Here is a 22,426-nt window from a genome sequence, read left to right on the forward strand (position 1 = left end):
AAGACCTTGCAAACTTCGGGATTCTTAAAAACCACCTGGAAAACAAGGCAAAGACCAAGATCAGAATATGGCTTCTCTGGTGGCTCAGAGGAGAAGGCAATGGCACCCCACTCCAGTACTCTTGCCTGGAAAATCCCACGGATGGAGAAGCCTGGTAGGCTGCAGTCCATGGGGTCGTGACGAGTCGGACACAACTGAGCATGGCTCAGATGGTAAAGAATCCACTTGCAATGAGGAAGACCTGGATTCAATCCCTGAGTTGGGAAGATTCCCTGAAGGAGGGCATGGCAACCCACTCCAGTATGTTTGCCTGGAGAATCCCCATGGACAGAGGATCCTGGTGGGTTATAGTCCATGGGGTCACAAAGAGTCAGACATAACTGAGCAACTAAGACAGCACAGCACAGCACAAGATCATAATAGTTCCAAGAAAAGGAAATACAAATTTCTCTTAGATGTATAAAAAGCATTGTCTTACCCTTAGTAAAAGATACAAATTGAAATTATGAGATATTATTTTCAACTATCAGATAGATAAGTATAAATGCATTTGGTGAGAATGTGAAAATATAGGCATGCTCCTATAGTTCTGGAGTTTAAATGGATACAAACTCTATGCTAGGAGTTGGGGGAGGGCATATGATCTAGTAATTCAATCTCTAGGAGGTTATAATACAGATATACTCAGGTGTGAAATGACACTGCACTATTGTAATGACAAATAATTGGATAGAATTTAAAGACCCATCTTTGGGGACCAGTTAAATAAATTTCATATAATAGATCCTTATGCAGCCTTTTAAAAGAATGAAAATGCTTTATATGTATGGATCTGGAACAATATGTAAACATATTATTAAGGACTTCCGAATGGTGTTATGACTGATTAGGTGCACAGAGGCCCCCTTTCTGCTAAGGAACAACTAGACCTTGGATAGGACCCAACTCTTTGAGGCATTGTTGGTCTCTCAAGAGATCGGGGAGGTTTCTGAAGACGCTCTCATTCCAAAAATCAAAATAAAACTAGAGTTGTTCTGAGGTAAATGATGATAGTAGTAACACTGTTATCAGGATACTGGGGCTTTGGCCAGTAGAGGATTGAAAAGAACGAACTGAACCAAGACCCTGAAGTGACCCCAGAATGATGGGTCCTTTGGCCACCCAAAAATAAGTTCCAGGTGGATTAAAACCTAAATAAGACAGAACTATAATGCTCTTAAAAGAATGGAGGAGAGTATATCACAGCCCCCAGACAGTAAAGAATTTATAAAAGATGATGCAAACAATTGCAAGTACAAAATAAAGATTGATAAATTTAACCACATTAAGATTAAGAACTTTTGTTCCTCAAAAGACTGTATTTTCAGTTATTGTTAGATATTATTAGAATAAAAAAAGAAAGGTCATGAGAAGGTATTTGCAGTACGTATAATCAGCAAAGCCTAGTGAGCATTACTATTACAAACTGATAGCAGAAACAGTCAAATAGAAAAATGGGTAAGACTTTAACAGGTACAAAAGGTGATATCCAAATGATCAATAAACATGATCCTTAGTAATTAGGGAAGTACACATTAAAACTACAATGGGCTACACACCTATCAGATTGGAAAAATAAAAGTCTGACAATATTAAGTGTTGGGGAGAAAACTTGGACAATAGGAACATCCAAACAATGTTGGTGAGATGTAAATTAGTATCATCTTCCTGAAAATATCATGTGGCGTCCAATAACGTTGAACATATTTGTAACCCCGGCCCAACAATTTAAATTCAAGATCTATACCTTAGAGAAATACATGCAGATGTGCATCTGAATATATGTATAAGAATGTTCACAGGAGTATTGTTATTAATTGGCCCAAACTGGAAGTAACCCAAAAGCCACCAACAGCAGAATGGATAAATAAAATTTTGGTACAACTGAATATTATACAGTAATACATATCAACTAAAATGCAGGCAAAAGGAATAAGTTGGAGATACATAAACAAATCTTACATACCTAATGTTGAGTTAAAAAAAAAAGCAGGATACAAAACAGTACATTCAATGTGATTATATACTTTAAGTTTAAAAAGAGGCAAAAGTAAGTCCTTATGTTTAAAAATGCACACAGAGGTAGTAAGGTAGTACATTTATAAAGAAAAGCAAGGAAATTACTAGAAGTCATTGGATGATGGTTATATCCTGGGGGATAGATAGAACTGTGATCAGAAAGGCACACACATGTGGGCTCCTCGAGTGCTGATAATATTCTATTTCTTGACCTGGAGGATGGGTTATGTGGTTGTTTTGTGGTTATTTTTTGAATTATGCTTTTTTTCCACAATGCATGTTATACTTCACAGTTTAATATTTCAAAAAAGAAACTAAAGGAAATCACCCACTAAGATAAACAAGCCACAAGAAAGAACCAGGAATGAATAGGCAAATTCCAGGGGAAAATAGAACTTTTCAAGTCTCCATGGAAAATTAAGGCAGAACTGACCAAATGCTGGACCACAACGCAAGTCTCAACAAATTTCAAAGTGAAATAATACTGAGCATATTCTCTGACCACAGTGGAAGTAAGCTAGAAATAAAATTATCAGTAGAAAATTCACACACTTGTAAATTAAGAAACACATCTCTAAATCGTCCATTGTTCAAGCAAAAAATCATAAGGGTGCTAGAAAATATTTTAAACAGAGTAACACTGAAAATACCACCTGTCACAAGTTGTGAGGTGCAGCAAAAGCCATGTTGAGAGGGATATTTACAGCATATAAAATGCACATATTAGGAAAGAAGGAAGATGGAGAAACTTATGGTCTAAAAATTTCTCATGAGATTAGAAAAACAGCAGAGGCAGGTGCAGAGCGCCGTGTAGCAGGCACGTGGTTGCTCGTGGGCGGAGGAGGCCAGGAAAGGCCCAGACATCCTCAGGGTGGCCTTCATGTCTGGTTGCACCACAACAGTCCCTCCTATCGGTTCCTTGAGGACACTCTAACTTGTCTGAGACTTGATGGCCTAGAGAGAGGAAGAAAATTTCTTCACTCTTAAAAATGCTAAAAGACTGAGACAAGAGTTGGGGGATTTACATAAAGTGAGGAAGATGAATGTACAGTTTCTCTCACTAATGACACTTCTACTCTGCAGCAGAAATTAGGATAATTGAGAGTATTCAGCTAAGAAACTTCAAGTGTCGTTTGATACTTAGACCTTTTAAATTTGGTTCTAATATCAACTTTATTGTTGGCAACAATGGAACTCAGCAGCTATCTCAATAACATTAAGAAACAGTGGAGGTGATGCCAAATGTGTTTGGCGACTCTAGCTGTGCGACATCCTGGCAGCATGGACAGAAAAGAAAGTCAGTCTTACAAACTAAAAAGTGAAACACGAACCATGGCTTCTACTAGGAAAGAACTGATTGTAGTTCTTGATCATTTCAACATACAGGTGGATAATCTCGTTTCAGTTTAACACAAGAGATAAGCAACCAGTTATAGCTGCCTAAATTGAGGGAAACAAATATAAATTCTCCATGAGAGCAACCCAACTTGAGCAGATGAAGGAAGGTTATTCATACATTATGGAAACAAAAGAAAGAACAAGGAGTAGATAGATCAAGGAAGAGTAATTTTTTGAGCTAAACCACCAGTATTTAAAGAAGAATATTTTCAAAGTACTGCTAGTTTAAGTACATTGAAGGCTAATTTAAAACTCTTGAAACATGAAATGGTTTGGGCAGTGGTCAATTAAACAGAAAAACAATGGACTGCTATGAGAGATAATATAAAAATTAGAGAAGATCCTGCTGCTAGACTTGACAGCAAAATGAAGAACAGCAGGTCAAACTTAATGAAGCAGAGAAAAAAAATACAAGGATATTCAAGATAAAACAGAAAATATTAGTGAAGAGACAAATGCATGAACACCAGAATGTATGGTATTGAAAGCAGATAGATGTTACTCCTAAGAAAAGAGCCTATAATGAAACTGAAGTTTTATACAATCATTCCCTAAAAAAAATCCAAATCCATATAGAACATTAAAGAAAGATGATGAGCAGCTTTTCAAAAGAATTGAAGAACTGAAAAAAAAGGTACAATCAATCTTTGGAACTTAAGCTGAAAGGCAAAAAAATTACCTTGGTTAAAAAAAGAGTGTAACCTAGTCATACTGAGTCAAGTAAATCAGACAAAGACAAATATCGTATGACATTGCTTAGATGAGGAATCTAGAAAAATGGTACAAGTGAACTCATTTACCAAACAGAAATAGAGTCATAGATGTAGAAAACATATTTATGGTTACTGGGGGTAAACAGAGGAAGGATAAACTGGGAGATCAAGATCGACATATATACACTGCTATATATAAAATAGATAACTAACAAGGACCTACTGAACAACACAGGGAATTCTTCTCAAAACCCCAACATGACTTATATGGGAAAAGAATCTTAAAAAAAAGTGGATATAGAAGCTCATACAGCATTTTAAATCAACTATATTTGAATAAAAATTATATATATATAAGAAAAGAGTGTAAAGGCCTTATAGGTTCAAAGAAGTTCAGTCAACCAAGAGATTGAACAGTTTCAGCAAGCCAAAGGAAACATACCAGAATTTAGGGAGAAGAATGAGATGTGAAGTATATACTGAACTATATAATCAGAGGCAACTGAAAGAAAGTAATAACGGTTGACTAAAAGGATTTGGCCCTCATGTTCTGACCCTTCTTGAAGCCAGAGATGATGCTTATTGATGTGAACATTTTACCTATAAACCTGTAGGCTCTTCAGGCTCTTTCATTCATCCTTGGGACACTGAGCTTGCTCTAGCTATTGAATCTTGCTTAAAGGACTTCTGCAAGCCTATTGTTGCCATAATCATGCTGAGGAAAGAATGCTTCAGGCACGGATGAAAAGGTTTTATTCACTAGGGACCTCACAGCCACAGACAATAGTTTCTGAGTGTGGGAATAAGATGTATGGTGTTAGATAGAGCTGCTTATCATCCAGTTTCCAACAGTTCTGACAGCTATAGAAATAGAAAATGCAGTTGTTACAAATAGTCTAACTGACATGAGAGATATAGAGACAGTGCTACTAATCAAAAATAATTGTGTAGCTTGTGCAGTAATGCAGTCCCAAAGCTACCCGAAAATTGTAGCTTTTATTGCTGATGGTGATCAAGTCTTTGTGGGATGTTATTATTTACCTGAAAATAAGACTTGAGTTTCTAAGCAGAAATGTGGGTTTATTTAAACTGACTTAGAGAAGAAGGTTGAAAATACATAAGCCCCGATAACAAATTTTCAGCAACACTTGTCTATTCCTGAAGAGTATATTAAACACAATGAAAGTTTTCTTAGAAGTTGCCAACTAGATTGTAAAGCGTTAGGATGAAATTAAGAAAAACTCTTTCTAAAATGTAGGAACTTGAGAATATAAAAGAATCCTAGTCTGTAGATGTTGAAACCTTGGAAGATGAAGTTCAAGAAAATAAAATGAAAGTGAAAATTGTTGAGAAAAATATGGAACAACAAAAGAAAGCATGGAGTCTCTTAAAAGTCTGAAATAAGAAGCAGAAAACAAGTATGTTGTAATTAAACTGAAAATTAAACAGTAGCAGATCCACTTAAAGATGAATTAAACCTTGCTGATTCTGAAGTGGCTAACCAAAAACAAGAGAAATGGCATTGTGAAGCAAAACAAAAAGAATGTTTGGATACTTTAAATATTTTTAAAGTTTTTTTTTTTCTATTCTTTGCAGCCAAAGATGGAGAAGCTCTATACAGTCAGCAAAAACAAGACCGGGAGCTGACTGTGGCTCAGATCATGAACTCCTTATTACCAAATTCAGACTTAAATTGAAGAAAGTAGGGCAAACCACTAGACCATTCAGGTATGACCTAAATCAAACCCCTTATGATTATACAGTGGAAGTGAGAAATAGATTTAAGGGCCTAGATCTGATAGATAGAGTGGCTGATGAACTATGGATGGAGGTTCGTGACATTGTACAGGAGACAGGGATCAAGACCATCCCCATGGAAAAGAAATGCAAAAAAGCAAAATGGCTGTCTGGGGAGGCCTTACAAATAGCTGTGAAAAGAAGAGGAGCGAAAAGGAAAGATATAAGCATCTGAATGCAGAGTTCCAAAGAATAGCAAGAAGAGATAAGAAAGCCTTCCTCAGCAATCAATGCAAAGAAATAGAGGAAAACAACAGGATGGGAAAGACTAGAGATCTCTTCAAGAAAATTAGAAATACCAAGGGAACATTTCATGCAAAGATGGGCTTGATAAAGGACAGAAACGGTATGGACCTAACAGAAGCAGAAGATATTAAGAAGAGGTGGCAAGAATACACAGAACTGTACAAAAAAGATCTTCACGACCCAGATAATCATGATAGTGTGATCACTCATCTAGAGTCAGACATTCTGGAATGTGAAGTCAAGTGGGCCTCAGAAAGCATCACTACGAACAAAGCTAGTGGAGGTGATGGAATTCCAGTTGAGTTACTTCAAATCCTGAAAGATGATGCTGTGAAAGTGCTGCACTCAATATGCCAGCAAATTTGGAAAACTCAGCAGTGGCCACAGGACTGGAAAAGGTCAGCTTTCATTCCAATCCCAAAGAAAGGCAATGCCAAAGAATGCTCAAACTACCGCACAATTGCAGTCATCTCACATGCTAGTAAAGTAAAGCTCAAAATTCTCCAAGCCAGGCTTCAGCAATATGTTAACAGTGAACTTCCTGATGTTCAAGCTGGTTTTAGAAAAGGCAGAGGAACCAGAGATCAAATTGCCAACATCTGCTGGATCATGGAAAAAGCAAGAGAGTTCCGGAAAAACACCTATTTCAGCTTTATTGACTATGCCAAAGCCTTTGACTGTGTGGATCACAATCAACTGTGGGAAATTCTGAAAGAGATGGGAATACCAGAACACCTGACCTGCCTCTTGAGAAATCTGTATGCAGGTCAGGAAGCAACAGTTAGAACTGGACATGGAACAACAGACTAGTTCCAAATAGGAAAAGGAGTACGTCAAGGCTGTACATTGTCACCCTGCTTATTTAACTTATATGCAGAGTACATCATAAGAAATGCTGAACTGGAAGAAACACAAGCTGGAATCAAGATTGCCGGGAGAAATGTCAATAACCTCAGATATGCAGATAACACCACCCTTGTGGCAGAAAGTGAAGAGGAACTAAAAAGCCTCTTGATGAAAGTGAAAGTGGAGAGTGAAAAAGTTGGCTTAAAGCTCAACATTCAGAAAACGAAGATCATGGCATCTGGTCCCATCACTTCATGGGAAATAGATGGAGAAACAGTGGAAACAGTGTCAGACTTTATTTTTCTGGGCTCCAAAGTCACTGCAGATGGTGACTGCAGCCAGGAAATGAAAAGACGCTTACTCCTTGGAAGGAAAGTTATGACCAACCTAGATAGCATATTCAAAAGCAGAGACATTACTTTGCCAACAAAGATCCGTCTAGTCAAGGCTATGGTTTTTCCTGTGGTCATGTATGGATGTCAGAGTTGGACTGTGAAGAAGGCTGAGCACCGAAGAATTGATGCTTTTGAACTCTGGTGTTGGAGAAGACTCTAGAGAGTCCCTTGGACTGCAAGGAGATCCAGCCAGTCCATTCTGAAGATCAGCCCTGGGATTTCTTTGGAAGGAATGATGCTAAAGCTGAAACTCCAGTACTTTGGCCACCTCATGTGAAGAGCTGACTCATTGGAAAAGACTCTGATGTTGGGAGGGATTGGGGGCAGGAGGAGAAGGGGACAACAGAGGATGAGATGGCTGGATGGCATCACTGACTCAATGGATGTGAGTCTGAGTGAACTCCGGGAATTGGTGATGGACAGGGAGGCCTGGCATGCTGCGATTCATGGGGTCGAAAAGAGTCGGACACGACTGAGTGACTGAACTGAACTGAACTGAAAGGATTTTTTCAATGTGGGTTATTTTGAAAGTCCTTATTGAATTTGTTACAATATTGCTTCTGTTTTACATTTTGGTTTTTTGGCCTCTGGGTATCTGAGATTTTTAGCTCCTGGCCAGGGATTGACCCCACATCCCCTGCACTGGAAAACAAAGTCAACCACTGGACCACCAGGGAAGTCCTCTGGATACTTTTAATAAAAATAAATGAAAACTAGATAGGAAAGAAAAAGAACTAGAGGAGAAAAAGAAGATAAATCTGCCCAGAGAAAATAGAAGAAAAAAAGTTTAGCTGTCATCGTGGTTAGCCAGCGGAATGTCCACAGTGCGCGGGCCTTCGCCATGAGCATTCCTGCGTTGCGACGTCAGTGAGGAAGATCAGGTTGCTGAGCTTCATGCTTATTTGAAATCTAAAGGAGCTGAAATTTCATAAGAGAACTCTGAAGGTGGACTTCATGTAGATTTAGCTCAAATTATTGAAGCCAGTGATGTATGTCTGAAGGAAGATGATAAAGTCCTTGAAATTGTGATGAACAGCGCAGTATCCCCCTGTTGGTCCTGGAACCAGATAAGCAGGAAGCTCTGATTCAAAGCCTGTGTGAGAAACTGGTCAGATTTCAGGAAGGTGAACGTCCATCTCTGAGACTACAGTTGCTAAGCAATCTTTTCCATGGGATGGATAAGAATACTCCTGTAAGATATACAGCCTCACTATAGTTGCAGGCTCTTGCGGGGCCATCCAGTATATTCCAACTGAGCTGGATCAAGTTAGAAAATGGATTTCTGACTGGAACCTCACCACTTAAAAGAAAAAAACAAAACACACTCTTTTAAGACTACATCATGAGGCACTTGTGGCTTGTAAGAAAAGTGATGCCGCATCAAAAGTTATGGTGGAATTGTTAGGCAGTTACATGGAGGACAATGCTTCCCAGGCTCGAGTTGATGCCCACAGGTATATTGTGCAAGCATTTAAGATCCAAATGCATTCCTTTCTGATCATCTTCTTACTTTAAAACCAGTCAAATTTTTGAAAGGCGAGCTTATGCATGATCTTTTAACCATTTTTTGTGAGTGCTAAATTAGCATCATATGTCATTTCATCAGAATGATACAGACTTCATTGATTCAGTTGGCCTACTACATGAACAGAATATGGCAAAAATGAGACTGCTTATTTTATGGGAATGGCAGTGGAAAATAAAGAAATTTCTTTTGACACAATGCAACAAGATCTTCAAATTGGAGCTGATGATGTTGAAGCATTTGTTACTGATGTGGTAAGAACTAAAATGGTCTTCTACAAAAGTGATCAAACCCAGAGAAAAGTAGTTGTCAGCATAGCACACATCGGACATTTGGAAAACAACAATGCCAACAACTCTATGACACAATGCCTGGAAACAAGACTTGAACAAAATGAAAAACAGCCTTTTGAGTCTTTCTGACACCTGAATTTTTATTCTGTATAATTTTGTTCTTTTTGGAAAATCTAAATCATAGTAAAACATAGGCTGAAATCTGAAAAAAAAAAGTTTAGACAAAGAAATGAATAGATTAAGACAAAAGATACAGGCTGAACATGCTAGTTTTGGAGATCACGAGGAAATAATGAAGCAGTACTGAGAAGCGTGAGAAACATATCTTGATCTAGGTAATAATGTAAAGACTTTTGAAAGGTTTATTAAATTACTAGAAGAAACAAGAACTCATAGATACAAAGCAAATCAATAATTTAGAAGGTCTTTGTAATACAAATTGTACTTTGACAATTTATCTCAGCCAGCCTATTTACAGAAAAATTAATTTTGTCCACAAGAATGACACTGTTACTGTATCAGTTCCGCCTGGGGAGAGAAACAAAGTTCCTTTCTATAACAGCAAGGCCTTATCCAGAGGTGAATGTTTTTGTTTTTGTTTTTTCCCATGGCTTGTTTCATTCTTTCCCTGTGGTCCATTGCTGAATCTCCTTTCAGATGGCTGGACAAGTCTGATGTTCTACATGATACAGTTAACTAAAGGACATAATGAGTATGATACTCAAGACAGCAGATTCCCAGTGTTTCAATTTATCTTGCTCACCCCTCAAAGCACAAGCTCACGTCTGTCAAGTTAACTGACAGACTGAGAATTCTTTGAATGTCTGATCCTGAAAGAGGGTAAATCCCATTGCCTTTGTCACCTGTAACTCAATAGGAACAAGACAAAAGTTGATTTGTAACTTAGATGCTGTGTCCTCATGTTGAAAGATTTGCAAAGGGAAAAAAATTCAGGACTATTTGATGAAATAAAATGAAACCAAAGATATTCTAAAATAAAAAACTCTTTTATGCATCTTACCAGAATAAAATATATAAATAAGCCTAGAAAACCAACTACAATCAGTAAATTAAAATTACTTTACAAAAATCAATTTCATAGTACTGGTTTTAAATCTTTTTTTTTTTAACTGCCTATTTTAAATTTTCTTTTCAGAAGTAAAATTTTGTACATACATTCATGTACATATCTGTTTGGTTTGGGTTCATTTCTATGATATTTTGTAAGAATTAAAAGTTTTAGCACCTGGAAACAAAAAAAAAAGAAAGAAAAATAGCAGAAATAAAACCCAAAGAAAATGAAAGAAGGATAAAATAAAGATAAAAGCAGAAATTCATGCAATAAAAACATACATTTGATGGAAAGAATCAACACAGCTAAAAGATGTGTGCTGTGTGATAAGTCCCTTCAGCTGTGTCCGACTCTTTGCAACCCTATGGACTGTGACCCACCAGGATCCTCTGTCCTTGGGATTCTCCAGGCAACAATACTGGAGTGGGTTGCCATGACCTCCTCCAGGGAATCTTCCTGACCCAATGATAGAACCTGCCTCTCTTATGTCTCCTGCATTGGCAGGCTGGTTCTTTACCACTAATGCCACCTGGGAAGCCCCAGCTAAAAGATAGTTCTTTGAAAAATGAGGAGAGTGAAAAAGTTGGCTTAAAGCTCAACATTCAGAAAAGGAAGATCATGGCATCTGGTCCCATCACTTCATGGCAGATAGATGGGGAAACAATGGAAACAGTGTCTTTATTTTGGGGGGCTTGAAAATCACTGCAGATGGTGATTGCAGCCATGAAATTAAAAAACGCTTACTCCTTGGAAGGAAAGTTATGACCAACCTAGATAGCATATTGAAAAGCAGAGATATTACTTTGCCAACAAAGGTCCGTCTAGTCAAAGCTATGGTTTTTCCAGTGGTCATGTATGGATGTGAGAGTTGGACTGTGAAGAAAGCTGAGCGCCGAAGAATTGATGCTTTTGAACTGTGGTGTTGGAGAAGACTCTTGAGAGTCCCTTGGACTGCAAGGAGATCCAACCAGTCCATCCTAAAGGAGATCAGTCCTGGGTGTTCATTGGAGGGACTGATGCTGAAGCTGAAACTCCAATACTTTGGCTATCTCATGTGAAGAGTTGACTCATTGGAAAAGACCCTGATGCTGGGAGGGATTGGGGGCAGGAGAAGATGGGGACGACAGAGGATGAGATGGTTGGATGGCATCACCAACTGGATGGACATGAGTTTGAGTGAACTCCGGGAGATAGTAATTGACAGGGAGGCCTGGTGTGCTGCGATTCATGGGGTCGCAAAGAGTTGGACACAACTGAGTGACTGAACTGAACTGAACTGAACTGAATGACCATAATAAACTTGTTATGAGAGTGAACAGGAAAAAAAAGAAAACATCTCATCTTACCACAGCTTGGATCAGCTGCGAACTGAACTTTTTGGTGCTTTACCTGTGGTTACCATTATTATAAATCTTTTAGATATTAAAAGATCTCAAAAGGATATTATGAGACTTTATAACTTTGAAAAATTAGATGAAAGGAATAAATTTCTAACAAGGCCCAGTTCTCCAAAATTGATACAAGAAGAAACCAGGTAATTCAATAACTCAAATTGCATCTGCAATTTAAAACCTTCTCAATGAAAGGAAGGGTTTGCTTCTATTATTAGTATTTTGTCTTTGTCATCGGTCACCTTTTCCTCCTTTACATGTCTAATAGTGTTTTATTATATGACAGACTTTGTATATAAAAGAAGGCTCCAGCTGATACCTTCCTTAGGCAGATAGATTGTAGAACAGATCATCTCAATCCAATCAGTGATTGAATTGATTCAGAGCTTCTAACTGAGAGTTTCTTTAATCTCTGTTTCCTCAGCCCTGTAGCTCTGTTCTTCATGTTTGAATTTAGCTCTTTAGTGTCCAACCCCATTATTAGAGACTAAATCGTGTCTCCCCCTGCCCTGCCTGACCACCCCCCACAAATTCTTATGCTGAAGTCCTAACTCTCAGTCATCAGCATGTGCCCGTATTTGGAGAGAGGGTCTTCAAAGAGGTTAAAATGAGTTCATCAGTGTGAGCCCTAAGGCAACGTGATGGGTGTTCTTATAAGAAGAGATTAGGACACAGACTCACACACAGAAAGAAGGTTGTGTGAAGACAGGGAGACCACCATCCATAAGCCAAGGAAACAGACAGTATAGAAACCTAACCCTGCTGACACTTGGATCTTGGACATCTAGCTTCCAGAATGGCGAGAAAATAAACTTTTCTAGACTACCCAGTCTGTGGTAGTCTGTTATGGCAGCACTTAGCAAACTTGCTGAGCTTCCCCAATGGTTCAACAGGAGACACAGGAGACAGGGGTTCTTTCCTGGGTTGGGAAGATTCCCTGGAGAAAGAAATGGCACCCCACTTCAGTATTCTTGCCTGGGAAATCCCATGGAGAGCAGAGCCTTGTGGGCTACAGTCGAAAGGGTTGCAAAGAGTCAGACACGACTGATGACTAAGCACAGCAAGCTACACACCCATGGACAGAAACCTGAGGGAGAGCCTCGTTGTGAATCTGTGAAAGCCTCTAGTAGGATTTTATCCCCTGTAGGCTTTTTCCCCTAAGCACCACAAGACAATGGAGATGAAAACCTGCCTTTCTGACCAGCACCCAGCCTCACATCACCCTCAGGAAATGTCTCAGGGGCAAAATTAGCCTTGCACTTGGGCTTTTCCAGTTTCTAATTGGTCACACCAGCTCTGTGTGACTGTCAAAAATTCTGCTGGCTTCTTTTTCTTCTAGTACAGTCTCCCTGCCTAAATCAAGCCCACCAGAGGAAAAAAAAAAGACAATCACTAGTTCACCTTGGATGGGTTGTTACTGTTGCAGAATTTTAGTTTACCCATTCCTCTTTGCTCCTCAACTCTCTGATAGCTTTACAAACATAAATTTGCAATTTACCCATTTTATTTTCTACTTGTTGCAACAAAAACATTGGGATACTGCAAATTAATATATCCTACTTAGAAGTTAAGGTTTTTATTAAACAAACCAACTGAATCCAGCAAAATATAAAAGGATATATCACAACCAAGTTGACTCTATTTCAGGAATATGACTGTTTCAACATAAAAAATTAATCAATGCCATTCACCATGTTAGCAGGAGAAATGAGGAAAACATGATTATTTTAATACTGTAAGCATTGATAAAATTCTATATGTAGGTATAAAAAAAAAACTCTTAGCAAACTATAGATAGAAGGAAACATCTTTAAATTGTTAAAGGGTATTTATGAGAAAGGGACTTACCTGGTGGCTCAGTGATAAAGAATCCACCTACAGTGCAGGAGTCGCAGGAGATGCGGGTTCTATCCCTGGATTGGGAAGATCCCCTGGGGGAGGGCATGACAACCCACTCCAGTATTCTTGACTGGAGAATCCCATGGACAGAGGAGCCTGGTGGGCTACAGTCCATAGGATCATATAGAGTTGGACACAACTAAAGCAACTTAGCATGTAAGTACACATTTACGGAAAAATGAAACTACAGGAAACAGTACCTAACAGTGAAATATTTCACTCTGAAACAAGGAATATACTGAAAGTCCTATCTAATACAATAAGGCAAGAAAAATAGATAACAGGGTTAAAGGTAGAGGAAATAAAATTGAATCTTTTGCATTCTTAGAAAATTAAATCCACAGATTGATACTAGAATTATTAGGTGAGGGCTTCCCTGGTGGTCTAGTGGTTAAGAATCTATTTGCCAGTGCAGGAGGCATAGGTTCAATCCATGGTCCGGGAAGATCCCATATGCTGCCAAACAACTAAGCCTGAGTGCCACAACTATTGAGCCAGCACTCTAAAGTTTGGGATCCAAAACTACCGAAACCCATGCGCTGCAATAAAGAGTAACCCCCACTCTCCAAAACTAGAGAAAAGCCAGCATACAGCAGTGAAGACCCAGCACAGCCAAAAATAAAAATAGATAAATAAAAAGAATTATTAGGTAAGTTAACAAATTTACAGGATACAGATTGCCATGCAAAAGTCAATGAAATTGTCCTTGTTGAGCATCAAACCATTAAAAAATGAAATCTAAAAAGATACCATTTACAATAGGATTAAAACATACCAATCACCTACAATAAATCTAAAGAAAGATGTGGAATACCTCTATACATAAAACCTAAAAACATTTTTAGAGAAATTGAAAATGATCTAAATAAATGGAGAGATATACTCTTTTGATGTATTAGAAGATTCAAATTAGTACAGATGTCATTCCTCCCTGGGTTTACCTGTAGAGTCAATGTGGTCCCAATCAAAATTGCAATGAGTTAATTTTTGTGGAATTGACAGGTAGATTCTGAAGTGGAATGGGCTTCCCTGATATCTCAGTTGGTAAAGAATCCGCCTGCAATGCAGGAGACCCCAGTTTGATTCCTCGGTCAAGAAGATCTACTGGAGAAGGGATAGGCTACCCACTCCAGTGTTCTTGGGCTTCCCTGGTGGCTCAGCTGGTAAGGAACCTGCCTGCAATGCCAGAGACCTGAGTTCAATCCCTGGGTTGGGAAGATCCCCTGGATAAGGGAAAGGCTGCCCACTCCAGTATTCTGGCCTGGAGAGTTCCATGGACTGTATAGTCCATGGGGTTACAAAGAGTCGGACATGACTGAGCGACTTTCACTTTTCTGAAGTGGAAGGATAAAGAATATGTCAAGGGTCAAAACTAACCGTGCACTCCTGTGAAAAATGTGTGAGGACAAACTCTACTGAATATTAAGATGTAAATCTAATTAATGCAGTATGATATTGGTGAAAACATTGACAAATAGATCACAGAATGGAGCAGAGGCCATATATAGACACCTGATTTATGACAAAGGTGTCACTGCAAAAGTGGTGATGGATTAGATTTTCCTATGAAAAGGGAAAGAAAAGAGACACCCTGCCATCTCACACCAGAAGCAAAAATCAATTCCATATTGATTGTAGCTTCAAACATAAAAGATAAGGATTAGAAAGAGATAGCCCAGAAACAGACTCAGAAAGCGGATGAGAGATTTGCTTCTTACTTTTGAACGTTTTTCAACTTTTGTGCTGGCAGTGGGATGGTGAGGTAGTTACCCTCTTACAACACATCTAAGTGATGCTGAGATTTAGACTCCTTTCTTGAAATACAGACCCAAACTTGGGAGAGACACCTTCAGAGACCACTTCAAAATAAGCTCCTTCCTTTGTGATGAAGACTTTGAGGCCCAGGAGCTTCAGTGAACTATGACACCCAGGTTTCTTCTCCTGAGTCATATACAAACACAGTCCTATCCCAAATGGAGCATTTCCAGCCACTTCCAACATCTTGGATCCTACTCCATTAAGGACATTCCCTACTGCTCTTTCATGAGTCTGTACTATTTTGCTGCTAAAAAAAAAAAAAAAAAAAGAATTTGGCAAATTCTCCTCCTTTCTAATATTTAATCTGTTGATTCTCCTTGGAGCACCAATATATTTTTGAAAACTTCAAAGGTGAGTAAATGTCCTAGGTATTAACTGTAGTACTATATCCCAACTGATACTGTTTATTAGAATGACTGTCAGTGAATATTCACTCTTGAATTCACCTAAATATAGGTGAATTCACCTAAATATTTCCCCTCATCAGAATTTTAGATTAATATCAGCAGATACACAAAGTCTTATTTCATTAATCTGTATGTAATTTTACTATTCATTGACATGGACATTTTATTACTAACTGCACTGTCTGGTCTAACATACGTTTCTTCTAGCAGGTAAAAGCACAATTAACAATGCTGTTCTTTGAAGACAGAGCACCTAATGGGTTCAACGATCAAACTTAGGAGATAGCCACAAAAGTTGCTGTATCTTAATGTTTCAGTCTTTATTTAGCAGGCACGTCCCTGCAATGACTCAAAAGCATTTTTAGACATGTCTGTGTAGTCTACTAAGTTTAAAATGGGTAACAGTTATTTATCATAACACATTATCAAAATTCGAAGATAGATTCTGAGACAGAAAAAGTTAATAATTGCTCAGAAAGCCACACAAGCCTCTATCACAGGCACTATTTGGCTGTTACCTATTAGAGTCCAGAACAGGCAACTCCATGGAGACAGAAAGTAGAGCAATAATCACCAGGGACTGGGTAAAAGGGAGAACGGGAATTACTGCAAATGTAGACAGAGCTTCTCTTTGGGGTAATGTAAATGTTCTTGAATTACATAGTGATGATGGTTGCACAATTTTGTAAATATACTAAAAATCACTGACTTGTATACTTTCAAACAGTGATTTTTTTAAATGATTATTTGGCTGCACTAGGTTTTAGTTGCATGACATGCAGGATCTAGTTTCCTGACCAGGGATTGAGCCTGGGCCCTCTGCATTGGGAGCGTGGAGTCTTAGCCACTGGACCACAGGGGAAGTCCCTCAAAGAGTGTATTTCATAGTATGTGAATTATAGCATAATAAAACTGTTATTAAAAGATCAATATCCTTTGTGCTACACAGGGAACTATATTGAGTATCTTATAATAACCTGTAATGGAAAAGAATCTGAAAAAGAATATATATGTGTAACTAAATCAATTTGCTGTACACCTGAAACTAACACAACAATGTCAATGATACTTCAATTTAAAAAAAATCAGTATCTCTCAACTGTAAAAATCAAAGAACTATCCAAAACTCAATCCTAATTAAATTAATTAATTAAAAATTGATCAAGGCTTAATCTTTTAGAAAGAATAAGTTCTGTTATCTGACATTATTGAGGAAGACTGGTCTATTAATTAAAAAGGAAGTCATTGTATAAAGATATATACACACTTTGTAAACATTTTATGCCAACTTAAAACATAAAAGGGTACACAACTATCTTTTATAGAAGGCCAGGAAGTTTCCTTTAGGTTTGATTTTGCTAATTGGTGTTCTGCTATCTTTCTGACATAGACCACACTCACAGATATAATTTCCAGAATCGGTATTTTTATTTATTTATTTTTATTTTTTATTTGAGGATGATTGCTTTACAATATTGTGGTGGTCTCTGCCATACATCAACACGAATCAGTCATAACTATACATATATCCCCTCTTGCCGCCCTCCTTCCCCATTCCATGCCTCTCTGTCATCGGTGGGCTCCCTGTGTTGTGCAGCAGCCTCCTGCTGGTTATTTATCTTACACAAATAGTGTATGCATGTCAGTGCACCCCAGTCCAGTACTCTTGCCTGGAAAATCCCATGGACGGAGGAGCCTGGTAGGCTGCAGTCCATGGGGTCGCGAAGAGTCAGACACAACTGAGCGACTTCACTTTCACTTTTCACTTTCCTGCATTGGAGAAGGAAATGGCAACCCACTCCAGTGTTCTTGCCTGGAGAATCCCAGGGACGGGGGAGCCTGGTGGGCTGCCGTCTATGGGGTCGCACAGAGTTGGACATGACTGAAGCGACTTAGCAGTCTGTTCTCCATGTCTGTGTCCCTATTTCTTCTCTGTAAATAGGTTAATCAGTACTATTTTTCTAGATTCCAAATATGTGTGCTAATATATATTTTTCTCTTTATGAGTTACTTCACTCTGTGTAATGGGCTTTAGGTTCAGACACCTCACTACAACTGACTCAAATTCCAGAAATGGTATTTTTAAAGCAGACCAGAACTCAGAGACACAGGTGGAGAAATCTGAGTTCAGAATCCTTCCGTTTTTTTTCAATTCCCCCTTTAGAAAGACACTCCGTGCAAAATCAGATTCTCTTGGCCTCACTCCTCTCTTGTTCCAGCCACTGCTCCCATCACCATTCTGTGTGGATGGACTCTTGCAGACTTTGTGCCGGCACAACCTGCCTAACAACCTCACTCATATCGTGTTGCTCTGAGTTCCCTTGCTTTCTGCCCATTGATGTCAAGGTGAACTCAGCCTTGTGCAGTCTGCAGACTCATGGGAATGATGTGCTGAGTGTGAGCTTTGAAGAATAGCAGATGATAAGAATTGGGAGGATAAATTATTATCCATTTCCCCCCATCTTGTCCCTCACTTACTGCCTCAGGGGTTTCTGTGACTTCTCAGAAGTTGATTCATGAGATTAAGCATTTAGTCACTCTTAGCCAGCTTGATATTAGGTTTCTTTCTGTGTCTCCTTCATTCCTCCTACCCCTCATTCCTGCAGGGATGTCACTCCTTATCACAGAAGCAGCACATAAGCTTTGTTTCAAGTTCTGTTTTTTAAAGCATTTATTTAGTTATTTTTGGCTGAGCTGGGTCTTCGTCACTGTGTCTTTTCTCCAGTTGCGGTGATAGGCTTCTCACTGCAGTGCTTTCCCTGTTGTGGAACATGGGCTCCAGAGCATGGGCTTCAGTAGTTGTGATGCACAGACTTAGTTGTTCTGTGGCGTGTGGGAACTTCCCTGATCAGGGATTGAACCTGTCTCCTGCACTGGCAGGCAAATTTTTATCACTGAGCCACCTGGGAAGCCCCAGGCTCTATTTTTGAGGGAACCCAAGGCTAAGACATCTCTCAATCTTTCACAGCTACTTTATCCACTCCTTATTTGACAGTAATTTTTAGTGACCTGATTATAGCAAGTCTTTTGAAAGTATATAACCTTTTTAATAGTAAAATTGAACTTTCCTTTTTTAATTGTTTCATGGATTAATTTAATAAATAAATTATGTAATGACAGTAACACACATAGCTGACAAAATGAGGTTTAGAAAGAGCTGGCCCTTGGTAGGTATACCCATGAATATGCTGGAAAGCAGTCATGAGTCTGCAGATTAATTTTTTTCATTTTTGTCTACAGAAATTACATTTTTAAAAACTATAGTTGATTTATAATATTGTGTTAGTTTCAGGTGGTGGTGTTCAGTCACTAAGTTGTGTCTGACTCTTTGTGACCCCCATGGATTGCACATACCAGCCTCCTCTGTCCTTCACTATCTCCCAGAATTTGCTCAAATTCATGTCCATTGAGTCAGTAATGCTATATAACTATCTCATCCTCTGCCACCCCTTTCTCCTTTTGCCTTCAATCTTTTCCAGCATGAGGGCTTTTCCAATGAGTCAGCTCTTCACATCGGGTGGCCAAAATATTGGAGCTTCAGCATCAGCATCAGTCCCTCCAATGAATATTCAGGGTTGATTTCCTTTAGGATTGACTGGTTGGATTTCCTTGCAGTCCAAAGGACTCTCAAGAATCTTCTCCAGCACCACAGTTCAAAAGCATCAATTCTTCAGCACTCAGTCTTTCTTATGGTCCAACTCTCACATCCGTGCATGACTACTGGGAAAAAACCACAGCTTTGACTACACAGATCTTTGTCAGAAAAATGATGTCTCTATTTTCTAATACACTGTCTAGTTTTGTCATAACTTTCCTTCTAAGGAGCAACTGTCTTTTAATGGTTTCAATCAGTGTCAAGCAGTGATTTTGGAACCCAAGAAAATAAAATCTGTCACTGCTTCCACTTTTTCCCTTCTATTTGCCATGAAGTGATGGGACAAGATGCCATGATCTTAGTTTTTTGAATGTTGAGTTTCAAGCCAACATTTTCACTCTCCTCTTTCACTTTCATCAAGAGGCTCTTCAGTTCCTCTTTGCTTTCTTCAATTAGAGTGGTATCATCTGCATATTTGATTTTGTTGATATTTCTTCCAGCAATCTTTATTCTAGCCTGTGATTCATCCAGTCTAGCATTTCACATGATGTGTTCTGCGTATAGGGCTTCCCTAGTGGCTCAGACAGTAAAGAATCTGCCTGCAGTGCAGGAGATCTGAGTTCAATCCCTGGGTCAGGAAGATCCCCTGGAGAAGAGGATGGCAATTCACTCCAGTATTCTTGCCTGGAGAATCCCATGGACAGAGGAGCCTGGCAGGCTACATTCCAGAGGGTCACACCAAGCCAGACGTGACTGAAGCGACTTAGCATGCACATGCATTCTGCATATAAGTTAAATAAGCAAGGTGACAATATATAGCCTTGTCATACTCCTTGCCCAATTTTAAACCAGTCAATTGTTCCATGTCCGGTTCAGGTGTCTGGTTTCAGGTGTACAACAATGTGATTCAGTTATAGATCTATTTTTTTCAGATTATTTTCCATCATATATTATTCCAAGATTTTGAATATAGTTCCCTGTGTTGTACAATAAATCCTTGTTGTTTATTGATTTTATGTGTAGTAGTTTGTATGTTGGAGAAGGCAACAGCAACCACTCCAGTACTCTTGCCTAGAAAATCCCATGGACAGAGGAGCCTGGTGGGCTGCAGTCCATGGGGTCGCTAAGAGTCGGACACGACTAAGCGACTTCACTTTCACTTTCATGCATTGGAGAAGGAAATGGCAACCCACTCCAGTGTTCTTGCTTGGAGAATCCCAGGGACGGGGGAGCCTGGTGGGCTGCCGTCTATGGGGTTGCACAGAGTCGTACAAGACCGAAGTGACTTAGCAGCAGCAGCAGCAGCAGTTTGTATGTATTAATCCCATACTCCTAATCCTCCTCTTCCCTTTGGTAACCATAAGCTTGTTTGTAAGTCTATGTGTTTTGTTTATAGATTCATTTGTATTTTTTTTAGATTCCACATATAAGGGATATTACATATTTGTCTTTCTCTGTTGGAGCTGTACTTAGTATGATATCCTCTAGGTCTATCCATGTTGCTGCAAAAGGCAGTATTCCATTCTTTTTTATGGCTGAGTACTATCCCATTGTGTGTTTCCTATATCTTCTTAAACCAACTGTCTGTTGATGTCTTGTTATTGTAAATAGTGCTGCTATGAACACTGGGATACTCTTCACAAATTAAGAGTTTTCATCTTTTCCAGGTATATGCCCAGGAGCGAGACTGCTGAATCATATGGTAACTCTGTTTTAGTTTTTTAAGGAACCTCTATATTGCTTTCCATAGTGGCTACACCAATCTACATTCTGACCAACAGTATAGGAGAGTTAACTTTTCTTCACTCTCTCCAGCATTTATTTGTAGGCTTTTTAATAATAGCCATTATGACAAGTGTGAGGTGATACCTCATTGTGGTTTTGATTTGCATTTCTCAAATAACTAGGGATGTTAAGCATCTATTCATGTGCCTATTGGCCATCTGGATGTCTTCTTTGGAGAAATGTCTATTTAGGTCTTCTGCCCATGTTTTGATTGGGTTTTCTGATACAAACTTGTATGAGCTGTGTGTATTTTGAATATTAACCCATCAGTTGCATCATTGCAAATATTTTCTCCATTCCATAGGTTGCCTTTTCATTTTTTTGATGGTTTCCTTCACTGTGCAAAAGCTTTTAAATTGGTTAGGTCCCACTTGTTTATTTTTGCATTTATTTCTATTGTCTTAGGACAATATTGCTACGAATTATGTCTGAGAATGTTTTGTCTATGTTTTTCTGAGTTCTATGGTGTCACATCTTATATTTAGGTCTTTAAACCAGGTTGAATTTATTTTTGTAGATGGTGTGAGGAAGTTTTCTAATTTCATTGATTTATGTGTAGCTGTCCAGCTCTGCCAACACCACTTGCTGGAGACTTTTTTCTACCTTGCATTTTCTTGCCTCCTTTGTTGTAGATTAACTGGCCATAGGTGTGTGGGTTTATTTCTGGGTTGTTTATTCTGTTCCATTACTCCCTATATCTAGAATGCTGTTTTGATAACCGTAGCTTTGTAGTATAATGTGAAGTCTGAGAGTTAGTTATGCCTCTAGCTTTCTTCTTTGGGATTACTCTGGCAATTCTGGGTCTTTTGTGGTTCCATATTATTTTAGGATTATTTTCTCTGTGTGAAATATGTCCCAGGTATTTTGATAGGGATCCATAAAATCTGTAGAGTGCTTTGGGTAGTATGGTCATTTTACTATATTAATTCTCCCAATCTGAGAGCATGGGATACCTTTCCATTCCTTTGAATCATCTTACATTTCTCTGATCAATGTTTTATAGTTTTCAGTGTACAGGTCTTTCATCGCCTTGGTTTAGTCGCTATGTTCAACTCCTGTGACCCCATGGCCTGTAGCCCACCAGGCTCCTGTCTATGGGATTCTCCAGGCAAGAATACTGGAGTGGGTTGCCATTTCCTTCTCCAAGGGATCTTCCCAACCCAGGAATCAAACCCGGGTCTCCTGCAT

General features: G+C 38.8%; 2 pseudogenes; both read left to right on the forward strand.

Annotated features, from left to right (window-relative positions):
* Positions 1–3,007: 3,007 nt before the first annotated feature.
* On the forward strand, positions 3,008–10,115 carry LOC109576433 (structural maintenance of chromosomes protein 6-like; annotated as a pseudogene).
* Positions 8,302–9,454, forward strand: LOC109574816 (eukaryotic translation initiation factor 3 subunit M pseudogene; annotated as a pseudogene).
* Positions 10,116–22,426: the final 12,311 nt, after the last annotated feature.

Source organism: Bos indicus, chromosome 2, assembly GCF_029378745.1.
Source record: "Bos indicus isolate NIAB-ARS_2022 breed Sahiwal x Tharparkar chromosome 2, NIAB-ARS_B.indTharparkar_mat_pri_1.0, whole genome shotgun sequence".
Taxonomy (NCBI): Eukaryota; Metazoa; Chordata; class Mammalia; order Artiodactyla; family Bovidae; genus Bos; species Bos indicus.